Source organism: Amblyraja radiata, chromosome 12 (assembly GCF_010909765.2).
Source record: "Amblyraja radiata isolate CabotCenter1 chromosome 12, sAmbRad1.1.pri, whole genome shotgun sequence".
Taxonomy (NCBI): domain Eukaryota; kingdom Metazoa; phylum Chordata; class Chondrichthyes; order Rajiformes; family Rajidae; genus Amblyraja; species Amblyraja radiata.
This window is the reverse complement of record NC_045967.1, coordinates 38,565,680-38,590,139: the sequence shown is the minus strand read 5'-3', so window position 1 is coordinate 38,590,139 and position 24,460 is coordinate 38,565,680. Positions and strand designations below refer to the sequence as shown.

The 24,460-nt window shown below is 41.8% G+C and overlaps 1 protein-coding gene across 6 annotated transcripts in view; it reads left to right on the top strand.

The window, feature by feature from the left end:
• The window catches only part of clcn5 (chloride voltage-gated channel 5), a 76,413-nt gene that overhangs the window by 2,579 nt on the left and 49,374 nt on the right, over window positions 1-24,460 (top strand). For 2 of the 6 annotated variants that reach the window (XM_033030573.1, XM_033030575.1), the window contains exon 2: window positions 13,329-13,410. The exons of 2 other annotated variants lie outside the window; for them this stretch is intronic. The gene's annotated coding sequence lies outside the window, so the exon portion shown is untranslated. Of the gene's footprint in view, window positions 1-8,903; window positions 9,256-13,087; window positions 13,411-24,460 lie in introns of those variants that run through there. 2 more of the 6 variants (XM_033030574.1, XM_033030576.1) reach the window with 2 other exon arrangements.

Genomic DNA, 24,460 nt, shown 5'->3' with positions numbered 1-24,460 from the left:
GCACACCACTAATCAGAAGATGGGTCCCAACCCGAAACATCACCTATTCGTGTTCTCCAGGGTTTATTTCTGACCCACTTTGTTACTCCAGCATTTTGTGTCTTTCGTTGCTAAACCAGAATCTGCAGTTCCTTGTTTCTACTAGTCACAGACCTTAAGTATGTAAAATAATTTTCTGCCAGCTCCACTTGCTACCTTCCATGAGGCCAATTCTGTTTCCAATTAGCTAGCTCTCCTTTGATTCCATGTGATCTAACCTTCCAAAGCAGCCTATCGTGTGGAACCTTAGCGAAGGCTTTGCTAGAATCTATGTATGGCTTTGCCCTTGTCAACATTTTATATTACTTTTTTTTCATTAGTGAGATATGATATCCCACATACAAAACCATGCTGACTATCTCTAATCAACCCCTGTCTTTCCAAATGCATGTAAACATAGAAACATAGAAAATAGGTGCAGGAGTAGGCCATTCGGCCCTTCGAGCCTGCACCGCCATTCAATATGATCATGGCTGATCATCCAACTCAGTATCCTGTACCTGCCTTCTCTCCATACCCCCTGATCCCTTTAGCCACAAGGGCCACATCTAACTCCCTCTTAAATATAGCCAATGAACTGGCCTCAACTACCTTCTGTGGCAGAGAATTCCAGAGATTCACCACTCTCTGTGTGAAAAATGTTTTCCTCATCTCGGTCCTAAAAGATTTCCCCCTTATCCTTAAACTGTGACCCCCTTGTTCTGGACTTCCTCAACATCGGGAACAATCTTCCTGCATCTAGCCTGTCCAACCCCTTAAGAATTTTGTAAGCTTCTATAAGATCCCCCCTCAATCTTCTAAATTCTAGCGAGTAAAAGCCAAGTCTATCCAGTCTTTCTTCATATGAAAGTCCTGACATCCCAGGAATCAGTCTGGTGAACCTTCTCTGCCCTCCCTCTATGGCAAGAATATCTTTCCTCAGATTAGGAGACCAAAACTGTACGCAATACTCCAGGTGTGGTCTCACCAAGACCCTGTACAACTGCAGTAGAACCTCCCTGCTCCTATATTCAAATCCTCTTGCTATGAATGCTAACATACCATTCGCTTTCTTCACTGCCTGCTGCACCTGCATGCCTACTTTTAATGACTGGTGTACCATGATACCCAGGTCTCGTTGCATCTCCCCTTTTCCTAATCGGCCACCATTCAGATAATAGTCTACTTTCCTGTTTTTGCCACCAAAGTGGATAACCTCACATTTATCCACATTATACTGCATCTGCCATGCATTTGTCCACTCACCCAGCCTATCCAAGTCACCTTGCAGCCTCCTAGCATCCTCCTCACAGCTAACACTGCCCCTCAGCTTCGTGTCATCCGCAAACTTGGAGATGTTGCATTCAATTCCCTCGTCCAAATCATTAATATATATTGTAAATAGCTGGGGTCCCAGCACTGAACCTTGCGGTACCCCACTAGTCACTGCCTGCCATTGTGAAAAGGACCCGTTTACTCCTACTCTTTGCTTCCTGTCTGCCAGCCAGTTCTCTATCCACATCAATACTGAACCCCCAATACCGTGTGCTTTAAGTTTGTATACTAATCTCTTATGTGGGACCTTGTCGAAAGCCTTCTGAAAGTCCAGATAAGTCCTTATCCACTCTCCTAGTTACATCCTCGAAGAAATTCTATAAGATTCGTCAGACATGATTTACCTTTCATAAATCCATGCTGACTTTATCCAATGATTTCACCACTTTCCAAATGTGCTGCTATCCCATCTTTAATAACTGATTCGAGCAGTTAGACTAATTGGTCTGTAATTCCCCATTTTCTCTCTCCCTCCCTTTTTAAAAAGTGGGGTTACATTAGCTACCCTCCAATCCTCAGGAACTACTCCAGAATCTAAAGAGTTTTGAAAAATTATCACTAATGCATCCACTATTTTTGGGGCTACTTCCATAAGTACTCTGGAATGCAGCCTCTCTGGCCCTGGGGATTTATCGGCCTTTAATGCATTCAATTTACCTAACACCACTTCCCGGCTAACCTGGATTTCACTCAGTTCCTCCATCTCACTTGACCCTCGGTCCCCTGCTATTTCCGGCAGATTATTTATGTCTTCCTTAGTGAAGACGGAACCAAAGTAGTTATTCAATTGGTCTGCCATGTCCTTGTTCCCCATGATCAATTCACCTGTTTCTGACTGCAAGGGTCCTACATTTGTTTTAACTAATCTTTTTCTCTTCACATATCTATAAAAACTTTTGCAGTCAGTTTTTATGTTCCCTGCCAGTTTTCTTTCATAATCTATTTTCCCTTTCCTAATTAAGCCCTTTGTCTTCCTCTGCTGGACTGAATTTCTCCCAGTCCTCCCTACCAGGCTGCTTTTTCTGGCTAATTTGTATGCTTCATCTTTTGTTTTGATACTATGTAGAGTGTATGTAATTTGTATGCTTCATCTTTTGTATTGATACTATGTAGAGTTGAAAGGTTCAGTTTCACCACTGTTAGGTCCTTGCCAATATGAACTATTTGATGCTATTGCAAAACTGAGATTTGCATAATTGGTAGGGACGGTCAAAGTTCTCAAAGCTTTCAACCAATGGAATTTTTTCCAGTCATTCTATGGTCTTCTGTGGTTGACGGATTGCTGTGATTTGTCAAAGCTCTATTACATGTGTACTGTGTGCTTAGTAAATAGAAGAAATAACTAGATGAACATTGGTCTTGTTCCTTTTAAAGACGTCCGTGTTCACTTTTGTAAAGAAATAGTTCTTTAACTAATAGCTGCTTTCTAATATTCTTGGGTATAATACTTTTACCCTCTGAAAATGGTAGTGTTATTGGTCTATTCAGGAACTCAAAAGGAGACATTTAGTATGCATCACTCTCCTGAGCATTCCAGAAAGTTAGTGTCAGTGGGCATCATTGCTCGTACAATACTGGTAACCGAAGGAGAAAAATCAGGAAATACTAACTTCCAAACTATGATGCAGTTTTTTCATGATTTATAACCATGTTCTGTATTATGGAAGCTGGAACCAGGTCAAGTCCAGTCAAGTTGAGATTATTGTCTATATGCACAAGTACAGTGAGGTACATATTTATCTATATACTTTTAAAACTATGTGTGTGTGTGTGTGTGTGTGTGTCATTTTGCCTGTGAAATTTATCTCCTTGTATTGTGCACACTTGAATGATAAGTAAATAACAGTTCAATTATTGATTCAGAACTTCCACATTTGAACTGTCTGGGGAAAGTGTGAGGCGTAAAACTTTAAGCTAGAGGCTATCGCTTGTTTGAAGGAGGGAACGATTTAAACAGTTTGGCATTTCTGAAAATATTCTTATCACATTGAAAATACGCTTTGCAATGCCAAGCCTTAGTGTTTACTATTTAAATACTTGTTGCATCATTGTTAAATGCACCTGCGACAAATGAATTTGTTGTATTATTTTTACTACTTAAATTGGTTTTAAAATGCCCATAAGCTATATCAATAATGCATCACTGGGATATGTGGCCAGTTATCCTAGATCAAAATGCATAAACTAGATTGAAATATATCTCCAGTGTTTTACATATTTTTCTTTTCTACGCTACCGTGTTAGCACTACTGTCTCATAATTCCAGAGATCCGAGTTTGATCCTGACCTTAAGCGCTGCTGTGTGGGTTGCATGTTTTTCCCATGATTGCATCGGTTTCCACCAGTTTTGTCCTATATTCAAAAGACATAGGATGGGTTATGATGGGTAAGGTGGAAACAAATTGGTGCACATGTGAGAAAGAATAAATTGCAGGGTTACAGGAAAAATAAGGGGTGGTGGGATGGGACTGATGGGTTGCTGTGTTGGGAGAGCCATGGAACTGATGATTGAATCACCTCCACAAAGTCCTAATAAGCAAAAGAGCATGGAAGAACACAGAACAGATTGCCATAGAGGGAGTGCAGAGAAGGTTCACCAGACTGATTCCTGGGATGTCAGGACTGTCTTATGAAGAAAGACTGGATAGACTTGGTTTATACTCTCTAGAATTTAGGAGATTGAGAGGGGACCTTATAGAAACTTATAAAATTCTTAAGGGGTTGGACAGGCTAGATGCAGGAAGATTGCTCCCGATGTTGGGGAAGTCCAGGACAAGGGGTCACTGCTTAAGGATAAAGGGGAAATCCTTTAAAACCGAGATGAGAATAACTTTTTTCACACAGAGAGTGGTGAATCTCTGGAACTCTCTGCCACAGAGGGTAGTCGAGGCCAGTTCATTGGCTATATTTAAGAGGGAGTTAGATGTGGCCCTTGTGGCTAAGGGGATCAGAGGGTATGGAGAGAAGGCAGGTACGGGATACTGAGTTGGATGATCAGCCATGATCATATTGAATGGCGGTGCAGGCTCGAAGGGCCGAATGGCCTACTCCTGCACCTAATTTCTATGTTTCTATGAACACCACAATCTACCTTGCCCACTCTCGGTTGTATATCCTGACTTCACCTACTGTGCTATTAATGTTACGTATGGAGCATTACAGTAATATATAGAGTGTACATAGTGGGCTCTTTATTGTAAGCAATAAAATTATTATCCAAGGACAGGGATAATCCTTATCATCTTCAAAGGTGGAAATGAGTTACTAAATATCTGGAAACCATAAGAATTTATTGAAACAAAATATTTTGCATTATTATAATAAAGCAGATCTTTAGTAGAGCTTTAAATCTTTAAAAAATGTCTCGCATTATCCCTTCAGATCTGTCCTTCCAGATTTGGGTTACTTTTGGAGAGAGCATTTTAATCTGCTTGGCAGAATGAAGCAGCAGTGACTGCCGAACTATTAATAGGAGTATTTTCTCATCATGGCTGAAGATGAATACACAAAAGCTGTATTGAAATAATTACCTCTTGTAAAATCAATTTCCACATTCATGATTTGATTGAAAGATACAGCATGGAAATGGGCCCTTCGGCCCATTGAATCCACACTGACAGTGGCTGACATTATTTGAAAGTACTTATCTGATGACACAGCCTGGCCGATGGAAAATTTATGATTTTCTGGTTCCGTTTAAAGAGCTGGCATGTAAGATTTCAGTAGGGCTGGGACTTTCCAAGCTGAGATAAAAATGGAAATGGAAAGATGTGCATGAAAGTGGAGTTGTATCAGGTGCATTGATAAACTTGAATTTCCAGTTTTAAGGTTGCATTTCCTGCATAGTTAAGAAATAATTGAGGTGAGGTGCTGCATTTCGGGATGTCGAACAAGGGAAGGACCAACACAGTAAAGGGTAGGCCTCTGGGTAGTGTTGTAGAGCAGAGAGATCTGGGAGTACAGGTGCATGGTTCCTTGAAGGTCGAGTCGAAGGTAGATAAGGTGGTCAAAAAGGCTTTTGGCACTTTGGCCTTCGTCAGTCAGAGTATTGAGTATAGAAGTTGGGAGGTCATGTTGCAGTTGTATATGATGTTGGTGAGACCACATTTAGAATATTGTGTTCAGTTCTGGGCACCATGTTACAGGAAAGATATTGTCAAGTTTGAAAGGGTTCAGAAAAGATTTACAAGGATGTTGCCAGGACTAGAGGGCGTTAACTATGGGGAGAGGTTGAGTAGGCTGGGTCTCTATTCTATGGTGCTGGAGTTTGAGGGGGGATTTTATAGAGGCGTACAAAATCATGAGAGGAATAGATCAGGCAGATGCACAGTCTCTTGCCCATAGTAGGATAATCGAGGACCAGATGACATTGGTTCAAGGTCAAGTCAAGTCACTTATTTCTATAGCACATTTAAAAAACAACTCTCGTTGACCAAAGTGCTTTACGTTGGTGGAGGTACTAACGTTATACAACAGTGGTTCATAGATTAAGTACATACATAAATACATACATAGAGCCCTCCCTCAGAGGATGTCAAGAAAGGCTTGAGAGTAAAGATGAGTTTTAAGTCTCAACTTAAAAGAGTCGATGGAGGGGGCAGTTCTGATGGGAAGAGGGATGCTGTTCCACAGTCTAGGAGCTGCAACCGCAAAGGCGCGGTCGCCCCTGAGATTATGCCTAGACCGCGGGATGTTCAGTAACTCCAAGTCAGCCGATCTGAGGGACCTGGAGGTGGTGTGGCGGGTAAGCAGACTTTTGATGTAGGTGGGGGCAAGTCCGTTAAGGGCTTTGTAAACATAAAGAAGGATCTTGAAATTTATTCGGAACCGCACAGGGAGCCAGTGGAGAGAGGCCAGAATCGGGGTGATGTGGTCCCTTCTTCGGGTGCCCGTCAGAAGTCTCACTGCGGCGTTTTGGACCTGTTGCAGGCGGGACAGGGATGATTGGCTGATGCCAGTGTAAAGGGAGTTGCAGTAATCGAGGCGGGAGGAGATAAACGATTAATAGGAATCCGAGGGATAACCTTTTCACACAAAGGGCGGTGGGTGTATGGAACAAGCTGCCAGAGGAGACAGTTGAGGCTGGGACTATCCCATCGTTTAAGAGACAGTTAGACAGGTACATGGATAGGACAGGTTTGGAGGGATATGGACCAAGCGCAGACAAGTGGGACTCGTGTAGCTGGGACAATGTTGGCCAGTGGGGGCAAGTTAGGCTGAAGGGCCTGTTTCCACACTGTATCACTCTATGACTCTAACTCAGTATCACTGGTATAGTAATCAAACAGTTGCAAAGAATTATCAAGCACACAGTAAAACCCCTGGCTCACAGTGTGAGTCCACCCACGAGTGATCCCGAGTTAAAAACAAATCAAACTCGTGGTAATCACGTAGAATGAACGTAGCGGGAACGGCGGAACTCGTGTTTCAACACGTTGAAAGATTTCCACGAGTCAAATATACTCTTGAAGGAAAATGTTGATACTTTTAAACTCGTTGTAATATCGTAGTAGCCCGTGAGTTTACCGTGGGTTTGGCCTGAGTTAATACCGGGCGGGACGCGTGAAAAGTGACCATACTGAGGGAATTCCCACGTATATGAAGCAGAGAGAAAGGTTAGTTCTACACGGCTCTGCCCAACTTTTGAGAATGTATTCGGTGGTTTGTACCCACTCCCCCTCCCTGCCCACTCACCCACCAAGCCAGCCAGCCGGACCCCTCCTCGTTACAGCGGCGGAAGCGACATTTCTAAGCGAATGGGGCAGAGAGCTGGGATGGGAGCAGGGCAGATGAGGCGCACCAAAGGAACAAACAAGTTGATGGCTGCAAAGGGGCAGGCAGCAGAGGTCTTGTGCCCCAGCGAGGTAGACCGCTCTTCCCCCTGCTAATGCACACACAGAAAGAGAGAGCTGAGAGCAGAGAATGATCCCAGCCTAACCCAAGAGCCTTGTCACTCCAAACAGATTAATGACGTCTTCGCATCCCCCCCCCCCCCCCTCCCTCCACCTCAACTCACGCCTGGGCACCAAAGCAGCTCAGGAGGCGAACCCTGAGCTTCGTCTCCCAACAATCTGATGTGCAACTGATGTGAAAGAACAGCGGCTGCGGCCGGCCGGCACCCGGCATGGACTTCTCACACCCTCACACACGAAAAGTGTGTGCGAATAAACAATAATAAGGAATAAAACCAAAGCTCGACTTGAAAGGCAACTAAAAATATATTCCACTTCGAACGAGCAGGCGCGGACACATCCGTCCACATTCAAAGATTTCATCTCCCGTCTCCCCGCAGTTGTGTAGACCTGGCAGTAAATTAAATTAAAATATAGAAAACCTCCGCCCGCTGGTCTTCTCACTACGTGATGCGTGTTTCAAACAAATCATAAGTATAACTGCTCTGTCACTGGACGTTGTACATTTTCTCTTTGTAGGTCATATCAATAGATGCGGCTGCGCTGGATTCTATCTTTAACTCAAAGCCGCAGGATGGAGCTGTCTTCTTTAACACTGTTGCTTCGCCGCCACCACCTCCTTGCTGCACAATGGCAGCGAGTGCGGGGCCGAGATCCTGCCTAGTTTTTTTAAGTTCTGAAATTGAGTAACTTTCAATACTGAGTCAGAATATACTTACTGTATGAGATGATGTCCAGCTCCTCTATTTGATACTTAAAACAGGCCTTCATTCACGGTGGTGCAGCGGTAGAGTTGCTGCCTGACAGCAAATGCAGCGTCGGAGACCCGGGTTCGATCACGACTACGGGTGCTGTCTGTACTGAGTTTGTAAGTTCTCCCCGTGACCTGCGTGGGTTTTCTCCGAGATCCTCCCACACTCCAAAGACGTACAGGTTTGTAGGTTAATTGGCTTGGTGAATGTAAAAATGGCCATAGTGGGTGTAGGATTGTGTTAATGTGCGGGGATTGCTGGTCAGCGCGGACTCGGTGGTCCGAAGGGCCTGTTTCCACTCTGTATTTCTAAACTAAACTAACAGGGGAGAACACTGGACCTTCTTGGTCAGTTTATTATTTTACACTTATATACATTACACACAGTGTGAAATAAAGCTGGCAAGCCGAGGTCATGCAAGAAATGGAGGAAAACGGGAGACGATTTTATTCAGCAACTCCGTTCTGGCAGAACATCTATCTGGTGTTAAGAAACCTAACTTTCAGGGGATCTACATCTTGAGTTCAACTTCTACCTGAATTTAATCGATTTACAAAAGCTTTGAACTTCTCCCTGCAGTCCGTTTCTTAAACACCTTTACGTTTTGCGCTTTTTTTGACAGCGGAGTACTTTAAATGCCCTTTATTGCATTGTAGCAATGATAGGCCACGATTTGATAAAAGGTTAAACCTGTTTTTTTGGTTTGCAAACACAGCGGTTAATTACATGACATGTCACTTACGCACAGCACCGCCCTTGGAAACAATACGAGGTGTGTTGCCTGTGCTTGGAGTTTGCAAACAAATGAATGGGTTGTCACACTTCGTTCATTTATGTGGGGAACGCATCTGATCAGAATCTGAGAATCGAGCGGCGTCCCAGACAAGCATGCAGCTACATAAAAGACACGGAGAAGCTGATCATCGGGGCAGTCCTGTCCATGGTCATGGGAGGCTTTTAATAGTAACAAAAAACTGCATGACATTCTTTTTTAGCCATGTGATGATTTTTCCACACGTCGGTAGTCGTTGTTGGCTCAAGAGTAACTCGGGAGAGGAACTTGGTACATCGCAGAAACGAGAAGTAAACGGCAAACTTAGACATACACGTGGGAACTCGTTTAAACTCGTGAACATGAACTTGGAATCTCAGACAACCACGAGTTTGATTTTTTCTTTCGTGGGTGGACTCGCGCCGTGAGACAGGGCTATAAAAGTGGAGGGAGCGCTTCAGGATTGGTAGGATGCATTCTTTTACTAATAGATTCAGATTTTAGTTGTTGTCCTTTAAATTGGATAATTGAGAATAAACTTTCAAGATGTATCAATGCTCGGGTTAAAAAAATGGTTACCCATTGCCAATGAATTTCTGTGTCGCTAATTCATACTTTAGTATAGTGTTTTGTGCATTAGAGTCCACACATAGCTTGATGTACGGACGCCACAAACAAAGGTGACCATCTTCAAAATGGACACACAGTCTCGACAGAGTTTCAAATCAGGGCCGTTTACTTCATCTTTTGAACTGTGTCTAATTAGTCTCTTTTCATTTTCTTTGTTCACCAGGTTGAACGTCCTTGAATAAGCCTCTTTCAATTCCATTACATTTTTCAAGTAAACGGGAACTTGCAAGTGTCTTCGTTATGCATGTCTCTTTGAACACCTGGAACAGTCTGTTTCAGTCCCATTCAGACCTTCTGCTCAACTCTTTTTCCCCCCATTATATTGGTGACTGGATTGGTGCTGCTTTCTGCTCTTGTTTGTGCTCAATAATCTCACTGCTTTTACTGGCAGTTTCCACCTTGTTCTCTCATTCATCCAGTCCATTTTTGACTTCCCTTTGCTTTCTTGACATCCTTGTCTCCATCTCAGGATAGATTAACTACCATGATGACTAACTCTCATAGTATTTTTTTCCCATCGGAAATGTCCTCATTCTTCAGGGAACGGGGGTTGCCCTCCCTACTATAGATGAGGCTCTCACCAGGATCTCTTCAATACCCCGTAACACTGCTCTCTTTCCCCATCCCCCCCACTCGCAACAAGGGCAGAGTCCCCCTAGTCCTCACCTTTCACCCCACTAGCCGTCACATACAACATCATTTACGACACCTCCAACGTGATCCCACCACTCGCCACATCTTCCCATCTCCCCCCCGTCTGCTTTCCGCAAAGACCGCTCCCTCCGTAACTCCCTGGTCAATTCTTCCCTTCCCTCCCGCACCACCCCCTCCCCGGGCACTTTCCCTTGCAACCGCAAGAGATGCTACACTTGTCGCTTTACCTCCCCACTCAACTCCATTCAAGGACCCAAGTAGTCGTTCCAGGTGCGACAGAGGTTCACCTGCATCTCCTCCAACCTCATCTATTGCATCTGCTGCTCTAGACGTCAGCTGATCTACAGATTTGTGCCCCAAATGCCCAGAAAAATACTGCGCGATATAATGGGCCCAAAATGAGCTACTCGCAATATTAAACTTTGTATAAAGGGATCTTTAGAAGCCCTTTTTAATGTAAAAATATACAACGTACCTTCTGTGGTTTGCTTTATGAGACCCTGCGGTTGCTGGCGGTCGCGGGTTTAGAGATTGATTTTTAAACTATTATAACTATTATTCAAGGCCTTTAAACCTAATAATAGCTTTTGCGACGGGGTCTTCCAGCGATTTTTCGTTAATAATTAACTAGGCTGAACATCTTCGATTTGAACAGCCTAGAGAAAATCGCGTTTTAAACCCGCCCCCCTCTAAACGGTGCCAAAATCGCGCACACCCGCAGCGGCAGATTTTCAAAGACGCTTCAGGTAGGCTTTGCAACATACCTACTATTTCCTTCGCTCCATAGATGCTATTGCACCCGCTGAGTTTCTCCAGCACTTTTGTCTACTTTTTTCCCCATCCTGTTTTCTGCAAGTACTCTAACCTATTCTCCCAGTTTTTCCACCTGTTCCATATCTGTCCTGACAATGACTTTCCACAGTGTTGTCTTTAAGACGTCCGTTTACCATAACTGTGGCTTTCCCTCAACTATAAGTAAACAGGATCTTGACTGTGACATAGAAACATAGAAAATAGGTGCAGTAGGCCATTTGGCCCTTCGAGCCTGCACCGCCATTCAATATGATCATGGCTGATCATCCAACTCGGTATCCTATACCTGCCTTCTCTCCATACCCCCTTTAGCCACAAGGGCCACATCTAACTCCCTCTTAAATATAGCCAATGAACTGGCCTCAACTACCTTCTGTGGCAGAGAATTCCAGAGATTCACCACTCTCTGTGTGAAAAATGTTTTTCTCATCTCGGTCCTAAAGGATTTCCCCTTTATCCTTAAACTGTGACCCCTTGTCCTGGACTTCCCCAACATCGGGAACAATCTTCCTGCATCTAGCCTGTCCAACCCCTTAAGAATTTTGTAAGTTTCTATAAGATCCCCCCTCAATCTTCTAAATTCTAGCGAGTACAAGCCAAGTCTATCCAGTCTTTCTTCATATGAAAGTCCTGACATCCCAGGAATCAGTCTGGTGAACCTTCTCTGTACTCCCTCTATGGCAAGAATGTCTTTCCTCAGATTTGGAAACCTATTTTCCCCTCCTTTCCCTGCACTTTTGTTATTTCCCAGTCAGAACAAGGATAAAGTGCCTCTCACTTTCCTCATTAGCCTCCATAATTACAGCAGGCTCCTACCACTGGACACAGTCCTCCCTTCCTCACTCATTTTCAGCATTCCGATAGAACTATTCCCTCAGTGACTCCTTTGGTTCCATCTTCCATATCTAGCACCCACTCTTGTTCTTATAGTGCTTTCCATTATAAATAGCAGGAGATGCAATAACTGCCCTTTTACAATGCGCAAACAACATGGAGTAGGGAAAGCAGCCTTGCTGACTCCAGTTGTGATTGGGAAGCTTTCAATTTCCCATGCATTAATTTGGAATGTGCCATAATTGGATACAACTTGTAGAGTAGTTGTATCCAAATAAAACACATCATATTCTGAGATGCAAGACCTTGTGCTGAGGGACACGATGATGCTTAGTTGAGCCAGTGTAAAGGCTGCATGTGGAAAGGCTACAATATAGGGTCTCCTCACCACTAGACATTGAGGAGTTGGGGCCTGTATAGCAACTGGGACTGAAAAAAATCGATGCCATGTTAAAATATGAATATAGTAAGCAAGCATAAGGACATGCTTGGTTAAGGAAATAAAGATAATGCAATCTCCTGTATATGTTATGAATAGAATACTCATTTTGGAGGGAATAAAATGTATTAGCGATAAGAAGATGGTGGACAAACTTACATTGTTTTATCAGAAACATCGGTGGCTGGGGGGTGACCTGAAAAAAAGCTTATAAAATTATGAGGGGCATATATTGGGTAGACAGTCAGAACCTTTTTCTCAAGGTGGAAATGAAAAAGATGAGAGAACTTAGCTTTAAGGTGAGAGAAGTTTAAAGGAGCCGTGTAGGGCAAGTTTTATTACATAGAGAATGGTGGATGCCAGGAATACGCTGCCAGGGGCGGTGATGGAGGCAGCTTCAATTGTGTCATGTAAGAAGCTTTTGGATAGGCACGTGAATGTGCAGGGAATGGAGGGATATTGAATGGAGGGATATGGATATGCCCCCTGCAGCAGGCAGAGAGGATTAGTTTAACTTGGCATCATGTTCGGTGTGCACTTTGCGCACCAAAGGCCCTGCTGGTTACAATGATAACATGCCTGGGGTATGAGGGAAATCTGTAGTTCAGGGTACTAAATATACAGAGCAAAGCTTGACCTTGTTAACTCTTGGAACAAGAATTTATTTTTTGATTATAATCACTTATACATGCCATTTCCTTTGCAAATTGTAAGATTTCCCTACCCCCTCTTTCTTGGTGTCTGAAGCATTATACATTTGGGCATTTTCTTCATTTGTTGAATAATGACAAGCACCCTGTTAAAGGATGAGATTGTAATGTTATTGGTTCAGGGTTATGACAATACTGGCAGATCATTAGATTATCCTATAGTAAACTGACTGTGTTAACGTGATCCTAAACCAGAAAATGAAACGGTTAACTTTTATGTCAGTCTAGCACACAAGCTTGAAGTGCTAGTACTTGCAAGGTTGTATGCAGCACTTCCAAAACTATAGAAATGAGTCTATTAATCATCTACATGTTGAGTGAATAATGTTAATCACGGTGCTTGAGGAAGGCAACAACTATATAGTACTTTTCAAGGAAGTACCGAAGAAAATGAGAAGAAAAATGTATTTAACATTTTCTGGAGCATTTTCTGAATCATTGTCCCTGGGGATTTTACAGCAACAGTGACAAAGATGTGGAAGTAATTCATCGTGAAACTTGGATAAAAAAGGCAAAAGAAGAGGTTTCATCGAACAAAGTAGTAAGTATACGTAAGTTAGTAATTATCCTTGTGTAAAACTAATTAAATAATTTTCAGAAGTAAGTCAGTGCATTGGTAATTTTGATCATGAACAATGGTGCAATGAGGAAGTTAGTGGTCAGAAAATGGAAATTCCCCACTTGACAAAACTACCCCATTAACTACTAGTAAATGGTTTTGGCCATCTTGTGGTCATGGAAGGAGATAAGCAAATACAATGTATTTTCTTTCGCTGATAGCTATTGTCTAAATATATGAACTTTAGTACATATTTGAACCAAAAATATACATCTAACTGATTTTGGAATTTTACATTGTATATGTTTCACTGTTATTTTGAACTCTGGATTGGTTTCATATAATTGATCACTTGGAATAAGTAAAACAAAATACTTAATGTCCAAAGTATTGTTGAAATTGTGACCACATATTTCTATGTCAATAAAATGTTCCTATGCATGCTCTGTCCTTAAAATTGAGAAAGAGAAAAAACATGAAGTTAATGTTAAAGACTTGGCACAAGATGAGTTTCCATGATAATCCCTGTGTGTGAATTAGCTTTAAGTAACTTTATTTTTTCTCTATAATATGCAACAATGAACTCAAATTACAAAGACCGAAGGAACTGCAGATGCTGGAATCTTCAGCAAAGCACAAAGTTGGCAAGTCAGGCAGCATCTGTGGAGGGAATGGACAGGCGATGTTTTGAGTCAGGTCTAAATACGTCCGACATAAACATCACATGTCCTTTCCCCCGCAGATGCATTACCACATCCCTGAAAAAGTTACATTATTTTCTTGGAATTGATAGATTCTTTTATGGGGAGTAGCTTAGCAAAAAGTAGGTTTGAAAGAAAGCCCATTAAAAAGGAGAGACAAAGAACTGTAGATGTTAGAATCATGAGCAAAAAAACAAAGTGCAAGAGGGACTCGGCATGTGAGGCTGAATCTGTGGCGGGAAAGTTCAGACAATGATGGGGACTCTTCAGACTGATTTGATGACATTTCATGAATCAGTATGAAGAAAGGTTCCAACCCAAAACTCTCTCTGACCATTCCCTCCTTTGATGCTGCCTGATCTGTTGCGTTCCTCCAGCACTTTGGTATTTGCCCAGTATAAAAAGACTTCATTTTCAAATATCTAAAGAGGTGAAGGTTAACTCCTTTATCAATCTGCAGTTCCCTTATGAGAAGAGTTTTTTACTCGTGAGTGGGAAGTGAATATTGTTGAGATATACCAACTGTAGCAACTTTAAATTACTAATAAGTTTTAACAATTTGTTATGACTATTGATAACTGTTATTAGATATTATATTTTAATTTTGGTTTTGTTTCCTCTGAGGATTAATTTGTTTTAGAATTGTTGAAATGTAAATTAAAAATGTTGCTTTAGAACTGGTAGATTACTATATTAGTTAGCTTTTCTGTTAAATATAATTACCACAAAGGAACATTTTGTCTCTGACATGAGTATTTCTATCAGCTTTTCTTGAACTGAGTACACAAATGAGAGTCATGTGTCTGCCTAATGCAATATCCAAGCAATTACTCACTGTGGTTCAGTTGTAATTCAGTCTCATGACCATTATTTTACTTTGTTTGTGAGTAATTGCCTAACACAGTGAATGGAGCAAGCACATTGCTGATTGAGATATAATTTTGGCCAAATCATTGGTTAAAAATAAACTGTAAGGCACCAACTTCTGGAGAGATCTGAATGAATCATTGCTTATTCTAATTCCTTTCCTAATGATTGTTTCGTATGTTTCTGATTCAAAGCTGTCCTTTTAGATATTCCAGTATTTAAATACACCAAAGCAGGATATGATATTAACACTTTGCATTTTAATTGTATTTAAATTTTAACTGCAATCTCTCCTTAAATTCTGCTGATACAACATTTATTCCAGATTAATATGTTTAAAAGACACTTGCCTCTGATCTTTTTGCTGAGTAGTAAATATTTTTTACATTAGTAATTTAATATGACTTGACTTGATGGGTCTGTTCCTGTATGAATAAGCAAGATGTATTGTACCTTCCAGTAGCTTGTTCATTTTAATAGCATCGGGAATCGTTACAAGAGGTGAGGAAATAGCCTTAAAAGGAACCTAGAATAGAAAGAGAAATAGGTGGAAACACCACAGCAGGTCTATTGATAGTGAAGCAGCTAACATTTGAGCTCCAAAGATTCTTCATCAGAACTTTGAAAGTTAACAAAGTAAACCCAAGGAAGGGTCCTGGTCGGAAACGTCGCCTACCCTTTTCCTCCACAAATGCTGCCTGATCCGCTGAGTTACTCTAGTACAAAGAGAAACAGAAAAACAAAGGTGATTGTTAGAGATGTGAAATACAAGTACTGGCTGTTGCTGAAACCAAATGGAAAATGTTGAAAATACTCAGCAGATTGGATAGCATCCATGGGGAGAGAAGATCATTTCAATATTTTTGTACATGTAACAGTAATAACCCTAAATCTAGAACTGAGTGAATATTATAGATGGATAACATTCCAGCAGAACAAACATCATAACTTCTCTATTCTAACATTTTTGAAATCATTCAGTAAATCGCTTCTGCACACTTAAGTACCTTCACATTCTTCTAAAGTGCAGTAAGCTGGTTTGGACATATACCCCACTGGACACCTTTCCAATGCTTTATGTTGGTTCAACATTAGCTTTTGTATTCACAGCCTCTCTTTAAGAATGTTATTCTCATGCAGATAGAAAAACATGCTATTCAAAATTGTTTAATTCAAAGTTTAAAAGGCTGGAATTTTTCTTGATCGATGAGGTGCAGTTCCACAAGCTTAGTTTGGGCTTCATCGGGACTGCGTAAGAGTGAAACAGGGCTCTGAACTGAAATTTCATTGGCATGCTTTAGTGTGTAAATATTATGGAAGTTAGAATGATTGATTGGATTAGCTATTGGTTAGAATAGAACAATACCCGGAGTAAGAAATGACCTGACTAACAGAGAAACAAAATCTATGTGTTTTATCTTCGATTTAAACCAGCATCTGCAGTTCCTTCCTGCACATTCTATATGATTTAGTTAGGAGTAGGAAAGGCTCCATCACATTACAGAAAATCAAATAATGGACTATTAGCCACAATTACGAAGGATTTCAAGACTACAAATAATATTACAGCAAGGATGAAATGTGGAAGTTTTCATACTGTAAAAAAATTATTTCTGATTCAAGAAGTCCAGCCGGAGGGGATGTGTTGTTAGATTTAAAATATGGAAGTGGAAGCAGATTTTCGTGATCATAATGGTTTCATAGAATTGGACAAATAAAGCAGAAGGTTATTTAGCCATTGGAGTAAATGCTGACTATAACAGAGAGATCCCATCAGTCACATCACACCCTTTCCTTGTAACTTTGTAATTTATTCAGATATGTCATTTCTCTTTTGAAAGCACTGATCAATTCTGTTTCTATCACCATTTCCTTGTATTCTTATTATATCTTTGGCCAAAAGTGTTAATATTTGTCCCCTGCCTTGAACTATCTGTCATATAGTCACAGAGTATTACAGTGTGAAAACAGGCCCTTTGGCCCAACTTGCCCACACCACCCAACATGTCCCATCTACCCCAGTCCCACCTGCCTGTGGTTGTCCCATATCCCTCTAAACATGTCCTATCCATGTACCTGTCTCAATGTTTCATAAACGTTGTGATAGTACCTGCCTCAACTACCTCATCTGGCAGCTCCTTCCGTACACCTACCACATTTTGTGTGAAACAGTTGCCCCTCCGATTTCTATTAAATCTTTCCCCCCTCACCTTAAACCTATGTCCTCTGGTAGACACAAAATGCTGGAGAAACTCAGCGGGTGAGGCAGCATCTATGGAGAGAAGGATTAGGGTTGAGACCCTTCTTCCTCTGGTTCTCAATTCCCCTCCTCTTGGCAAGAGACTGTATGTGTACCCGATCTATTCCTCTACTGATTTTTATACACCTCTATAAGATTACCCCTCATCCTCCTGTGCTCCAAGGAATAGAGTCTTCTTAGCCTGCTCAATCTCCCCATTAGCTCAGGCCCTCAAATTCTTGCAACATCCTCGTAAATCTTTCCAGCTTGACAACATATTTCCTATAACCAGGTGCCCAAAACTGAACACAATTCTCTAAATGAGGCCTCAACAACATCTTATGCAACCTCAACATGACCTCCCAACTTCTTTACTCAATGCTCTGACTGATGAGGGCCAATGTCCCAAAAGCCTTTTGGACAACTTTACCTACCCCTGATGCGACTTTTAACAAATTATGTACCTATACTTCCAAATCCTGTCAATGGAAATAGCATTATTCTGCTTAACCCGTTTCTGCAGTCATGATTCTGTACACCTCCATCAACCCAACTATAAGGAACTATAGGGCACCAAGGGAAATGCCACAGACTCTCTTTTTAACCTTACAGTTAGAATATCTCATCCCTCCCATCATTCAGTAAGTATTTACTGTATTATCTGGTGGCTTCCTGTCTTTCCTAAAATGCAGTGACTTGTATTGACCATGTGCTCCAATTCTGGCTGAACCAATATTTTTTATTGGCTCCCCTTGATTTAAGAACCTCTGGATCAGACATGCTTTACTATCCACTGTCTCAATGCACCTTTCCACACTCCATAATTTATGCACTGGGTACTTTATTCCTGCACAATTTTTAGATCTGTGCAATTTTATTCTCGTGTCATATCACACTTCTCTTGTTAAATTTAATCAGCCCTGTGTCTACCGATTCAGTCAACCTATTAATGCCTTGTGTTATCTGTTCTGTTCCCCATGCAGTATAACACATTCTGAGCTTCATGTTATCCAGAAATTTGGAAACTTTACCCTATGCACCCATGATCTGCACTGTAGATGCAAAAAAGACAATGGTTCTGGCACCGACCTCTGGGATATACCACGCTACCTTCCAATCTATGGGGGGGGAAACTACCACTGCTCTCTGTTTTGCACCTTTAAGACAACTTCATAGTCATGCTGCTTGTTACCCTTTAATTTCATGAATATCAGTTTTGTTGTCCCAACAGTTTTATGTTGGAGATACACAAAAAAAAGCTGGAGAAACTCAGCGGGCGCAGCAGCATCTATGGAGCGAAGGAAATAGGCAACGTTTCGGGCCGAAACCCTTCTTCAGAACCCTTCTTCAGAACCCGTCTGAAGAAGGGTTTCGGCCCGAAACGTTGCCTATTTCCTTCGCTCCATAGTTGCTGCTGCGCCCGCTGAGTTTCTCCAGCTTTTTTTTGTGTACCTTCGATTTTCCAGCATCTGCAGTTCCTTCTTAAACAGTTTTATGTTGGATCTTACCACTCACTTTCTAAAAATCCACACGGACCAGTTCCAATGATTCTTTTCATTAACTTTTTTATTTATCTCTTCAAAAGTTTTAGATTGCCTAACCAATCAATTATTCTTGCCTTTAACAAATCTATGCTTGATTATCAACTTAAACTTCTCCAAATGCCTTATTAATATTTTCCTGATTTATTTTCAGAATCTTCCCATAACTAAAGTTACAGTGACTGGCCTGCATGTCCTTCCATCACTTTTATAACAAAGGTATAACTTGCCATTTTTCCATGCACTGTACCTTTCCTAGAGCAGTTTTCACCCCCTACCTTATCTCGACTATCTCTCTTTTCTTGAAATTCTGGCATTCTCTTATCTAATAAGGAATACAAAATATCATGTAGTATTGCTGCTCTGGCTTCTGTCTATGCCTAGATAACTTCCTTTATCCGTAATTCATCCCAACACCTCTCTAGTTACCCATTTATTATTTACATTCTAGATTTTTTTTTACATTAGCTGCAATTCATTTCTCATTTTCACTTTGCTCATATCTTCTTTTTTGGTCTCTTATGAGAATGCTACATTCAGCCTGGTTTTGATTGGCGCTGTTTACCCAATAGACAACTCACACTTTTTTTTCTTCCTTCATTGGCTGCTCTATTTCCATCAACGTTCAGGGACCTTCGGCTTTGATTTCACCCCATGTGAAAAGTACCTAGCCTGTCCTGAACAAATACGCCTTAAAGGTTATAGTTGTTTTGTACAGTTTTGCCTATCTTCTTATTTCTCCTTTCCCTTCTCTGTAATTAATCATGACCTTACGATTTGATGATCACTGCTCCCCATATTATCTCCCGTTTATATGCGGTCCATTTAGTTCACGTCAGTCCACAAAATCAAATGCAACAATGCTTCCTTTACAGTTGGGTCGGGAAGTTAATAATCGAGGGAGCTTTCTTGAATTTATTTGAGACATATTGCCCCTCACTTCAATATTAATTGAAATTGACCACTATCAACACTGAGCTATTGCACATTTCTGTAATTTTCAAGTAAATTTTGCTTCTCTCACTGCTTTTATCCCCGATGAAGATTAAAGAACCATCCGTACATTCTGCGTTGGATGTCTGTTCTAGCTGGAATGTGGGAATGGGAACCCACATTCACAGGGAGAGCATGCAAACTCAGCACAGACAGTACTAGAGGCCAGGTTTGAGCCCGTGTCATTGATTTTTTTTATTATTTTGAAAAACGTTTTCTATATTTGGCAAGTACCCTGTCATGGTCAAATATTAAACTGAGATTTGTGTAGGAGTTCCTTGGGAAGAGAAAGTAGTCAGTTTAAGAGGACATGAGCGATGGGGTTTCCTATTTTTTTGCCTTGATAATTTCATATCTATCTTAACTCCTTTCTTAAAGATTGTAACAATGTTGGCATTTCTTTTTACACTGTACCAGGTATGGAGAGCCTGAGGAACTTGTGCAACAAGAACTTCTTGTTGCACATAAATTGCCCCCCCTCCAACTGCTATAATAATTATTCTACCTTTATACGATGGAAAGGACTTAAATTGTTGAAATTCTTTACAGCCCAGATTCTGATTTGCTTTTTTTTCTAGTTTAGGGGGTTTTGTTTTTCTCTTTTTTCTCTTTGTTTTTTTTTTCTTTTTAACTTTTTGTTTTTATAAATACAAGTTCTCTTTTAAACACTTAACTATATTTACATAGAGACCGGGGAGGTCTATACTCAATGTGTATTTTGACACTGGACTCATATTTAGGTTATACTTGTTATTAATGTAATCCTGATCCCTATGTATCAATATCATTGTTATGTTTATCAGTTTTTTGTTTTTGTTTTTGAAATAAACTAATACAAAGATTTTAAAAGAAAAGAAAGAAAGAGGTTCTCCTTCCAGACTGTCGGGGAATGCATTCAAAAGTACCATCTGTGACAATTGACTGGGGTTTCAGATAGCTTTCATCCATTTGATCCTGCTTTATTTAAATGCTACCAAATGGCACAGACAATAACGTGCACACTAATGCCGAGTTGGAGGTTTGGCTAAGATTGGACCTCGCCACATCCTTGACATCAAAGCAGACCTTGACCATGTGTGGCATCAAAGAGCTCTGAAAAATTGGTTGTCAATGGGGACCAAGGAGAAATCACTCCAATGGTGGAAGTCGTATCCTATTGCAACTAAATATAACTGTAATTGGTGGTCATCCAGCCTCAGGATAGCACTGCAGGAGCTCCTCATGAGTGATGATTTTTGGTGTTGTTTGCTATGATAATTTCATATCTATCTTAACTCCTTTCTTAAAGATTGCAACAGTGTTGACATTTCTCAAGCACTGGACTTTTCTTGTTACACTGTACTGTATCAGATTTGAAGATTCAAACTTTGCCCAACTATTTTCAGCTACCTGAATTTGCATTATCAGTTCAAATGTTCATTATAATTACACAGAAGAGATATGCATTTGGACATACGGACATACGGGATAATCAGCATGGTTTTGTACGTGGGAGATTGTGTCATATAAATCTGTGCTTTTTAAAGAAGTAACCAAAAAGGATGACGAGGGCAAAGCTGTCGATGTCGACTTTCTAAACTTCAGTGAGGCCTTTCAGGTTCTGCAAGGTAGGCTGCCTTGGACGGTTACATTGCATGGGATCCAGGGAGAGCCTGCCAAATGGATAAATAATTTGCTTTATGGAAGGAAGCAGAGGGGATGGTTCAGAGTATAGTCCTGTAACTAGTGGTGTGCCTCAGGGATGGTGCTAGGCCATTGCAGTTCGTGATGAGAATTTTCTGAGAATGTACAAGGCATGATTTATAAGTTTGCAGATAACACTGAAGTGGATGGTATCGTAATGAAAATGTTATCAAAAATTACAGCAAAATCTTGATGAGCTAGCCAAGTGCACTGAGGAATGGCTAATGAAGTTTATTGCAGATGAGTGTGAGGTGCTGCATTTTGGGAAGTCAAAGCAGAACAGGACCGTCACAGTTAATGGCAGGACCATGGGAAGTGTTGTAGAGCAGAGGTATCTAGGAGTGCGGGTACATAGTTCACAGGTAGATAGGGTGGTCAATAAGGCTTTAGGTATATTGGCCTCCATCAGTCAGGGTATTGTGCATAGAAGTTGGGATGTTATGTTATAGTTGTACAACACGTGGGTGAGCGTGCATTTGGAGTATTGTGTTCAGTTTTAGTCACCTTGCTACAGGAAGGATGTAAATAAGCTGGAAAGATTACAGAGGAGATTTACGAGGGTGTTGCCAGGACTCATGGGCCGGAGCTACAGGGGGAGGTTGGACTTTATTCCTCGGCGCGCATGAGCACTGAGTGGTGATCTTATAGAGGTTTATAAATGGATGCAATCTTTTCGCCAGAGTAGAGGTATTAAGAACCAGAGGACAAAGGTTTAAGGGAAAATATTAAATAGGAACCTGCATGGCAACTTTTTCACTCAGAAGGTGGTAGTTATACACTGCCAGAGGAGGCATGTAGAGGCACTTGGTTGGCATGGACAAGTCAGGTCGAAGTGCCTGTTTTTTTGCTGTATGACTGATTTTACGACAAAATCTAAGCAAAGTTCTGTCTGTCTAAGCCAGTGGTGTCAAACTACAGACCCGCGGGCCGGATTCGGCCCTGCGAAGGGGTCCAATCCGGCCCGCGGGATGATTTGGGGGGGAAAAAAAGTATATTCACAACCATTTATCATGTATCTGTACGGCAGCCAGACGGTTGCCCCGAGCAACAGCCGTCAAAGATGCAAGATGGCGGCCGGGTGCTCCCATCCTCCGATCCGTGATTGGCCCGCATTTGCCAAGGGGACGGTTGCCCCTGGCAACCAGTGTCAAACAGACAAGATGGCGGCGCTGAGCTCACCTTGTCCTCAGGCTGGCTGACTGACGTTCGAGCGTGCACGACTAATCCGGCCCGCATGAAGTCGCATATTGCCCAATCCAGCCCGTGACCTAAAATGAGTATGACACCCCTGGTCTAAGCATAAATAAATTTAACTAAAATTCCAACTATTGCGGGAAAAATAATCTGTTATTACTGGTTGGAACACTACCAAGATAAAAGAGAGTGGAAGGTTAATCTTGCAAGAAAAATCGATAACCGACATTGATCCATGTCCTTGTAACACAATAGAAATCCCCCTTTATGTCGAAGTAATCACATTTTGAAAGGTTTGTTTACTTGTAAAGTGCTTTGGGACTTTAGTTACTGGAAACCAAACCGACTATTCTTCAACATGATTGTATTTCACTGCATGTACTTTGTTTTAGGAACGTAATGTTCTGCCAGACGCACATCCATGTTTTAAATGATCACCTGGAGTGGATTTCTTAATATAATGTAGGTTTTATAGAGAACACAATCTGGCTAAGAGAAAACTGGACAGTAAACCTGGTTATTCCAGCTGCCTCTTAACTTTTATAAATTTATTGGAATTGACCTGGTTTAGTTTTGCTGCGTATTGAAGTCTCATAAGAGATGTAACTCATCGTATGCTTTTGTAGTGTGCCGTCAGAAGAAAATGATCCACACTAGGTATGAGAAAGGAGTGGTTAAATAATTTGATACCATCATATCTGAAAGGCTATCCTGAAAATTTGTGGTCTGTAGGATTTTAGATTTTTAATTAAAAGTTCTGTTCTTAATTTTAAAATGTACCAAAACATTTTATGCAGTTATCACTTATTTTAGTTTGAGTGATTTTCCAAGAAATAAGAAAAGATATGTGTCTGTTTACCTCAACTTACTTCCCTTTCCTGGAGTGCTGGAATTGGCTGCTTCAGGTTCATAACCAGTGAAATCATTCTTTAAATATATGCACTGCATTGAATTACACCTGCTGCTCTAATGCGAGAGGGTATCACAGCTAAGCATAACCTCTTAATTGATGGTCTTTCAAACATATTCCTGCAAAGTCCTGCTGTCTGTGCAGTTTGAGAATATCTGGGCTAAATGTAGTTTATTGCCATTTTTTTGTAAACACATAAATCATTAAACAAACGACTGATCCCAGAATTTTTCAGGTCTACATAACCTAATGTGATGCCTCATATTGTAGTGAGCCTTGGAGACATGTGGGGGGAAGGGGGAGTTGGGGGGGGGTTGTGTGTGGGGGGGTGGGGGGGTTGTGTGTGGGGGGGGAGGGGGGTTGTGGGGGAGAGGGGTGTATGGCGGGGGTTTGTGGGGGAGAGGGGTGTGTGGGCAGGGGGGTGTGGTGTTGTGGGGGGGCATTGTGGAGGGGGTTGTGGGCAGGGAGGGGTGTGTGGGAGGGGGTATGTGGGCAGAGGGGGTGGGGGTGAGGGATGGGTGTTGGGATATGTGTGGGCAGGGGGGTTTTGGGGGAGAGGGGTATGTGGACGGGGGTGTGGGGGAGGGGTGTGTGTGGGCAGGGGGAGGGTTGTGAGGGATGTGCGGGAGGGGTTTGTGAGAAGGGTTGGGGTGTGGGGGCGGGTGGGAGGGAATTGGGGGCAGGGGGAGAGAGCTCGGAGAAAAGACGGGGGAAGAGCTTTGGGGAGAGTGCGGTATTACAGGGGAAGGGGGCAGGAGCCAGCGAGGGGACCAAAGGAGAAGGGGTTGGGGTGCGATGGGGACTCACAGCGGGCGTTGGTCGCTTCACTGGTCGTTCTCCACCAGGCGTCTCTGCATTCCGTTTGGCGACATCGGTGCCATCTCCGACTCCGCGCTGGCTGGGC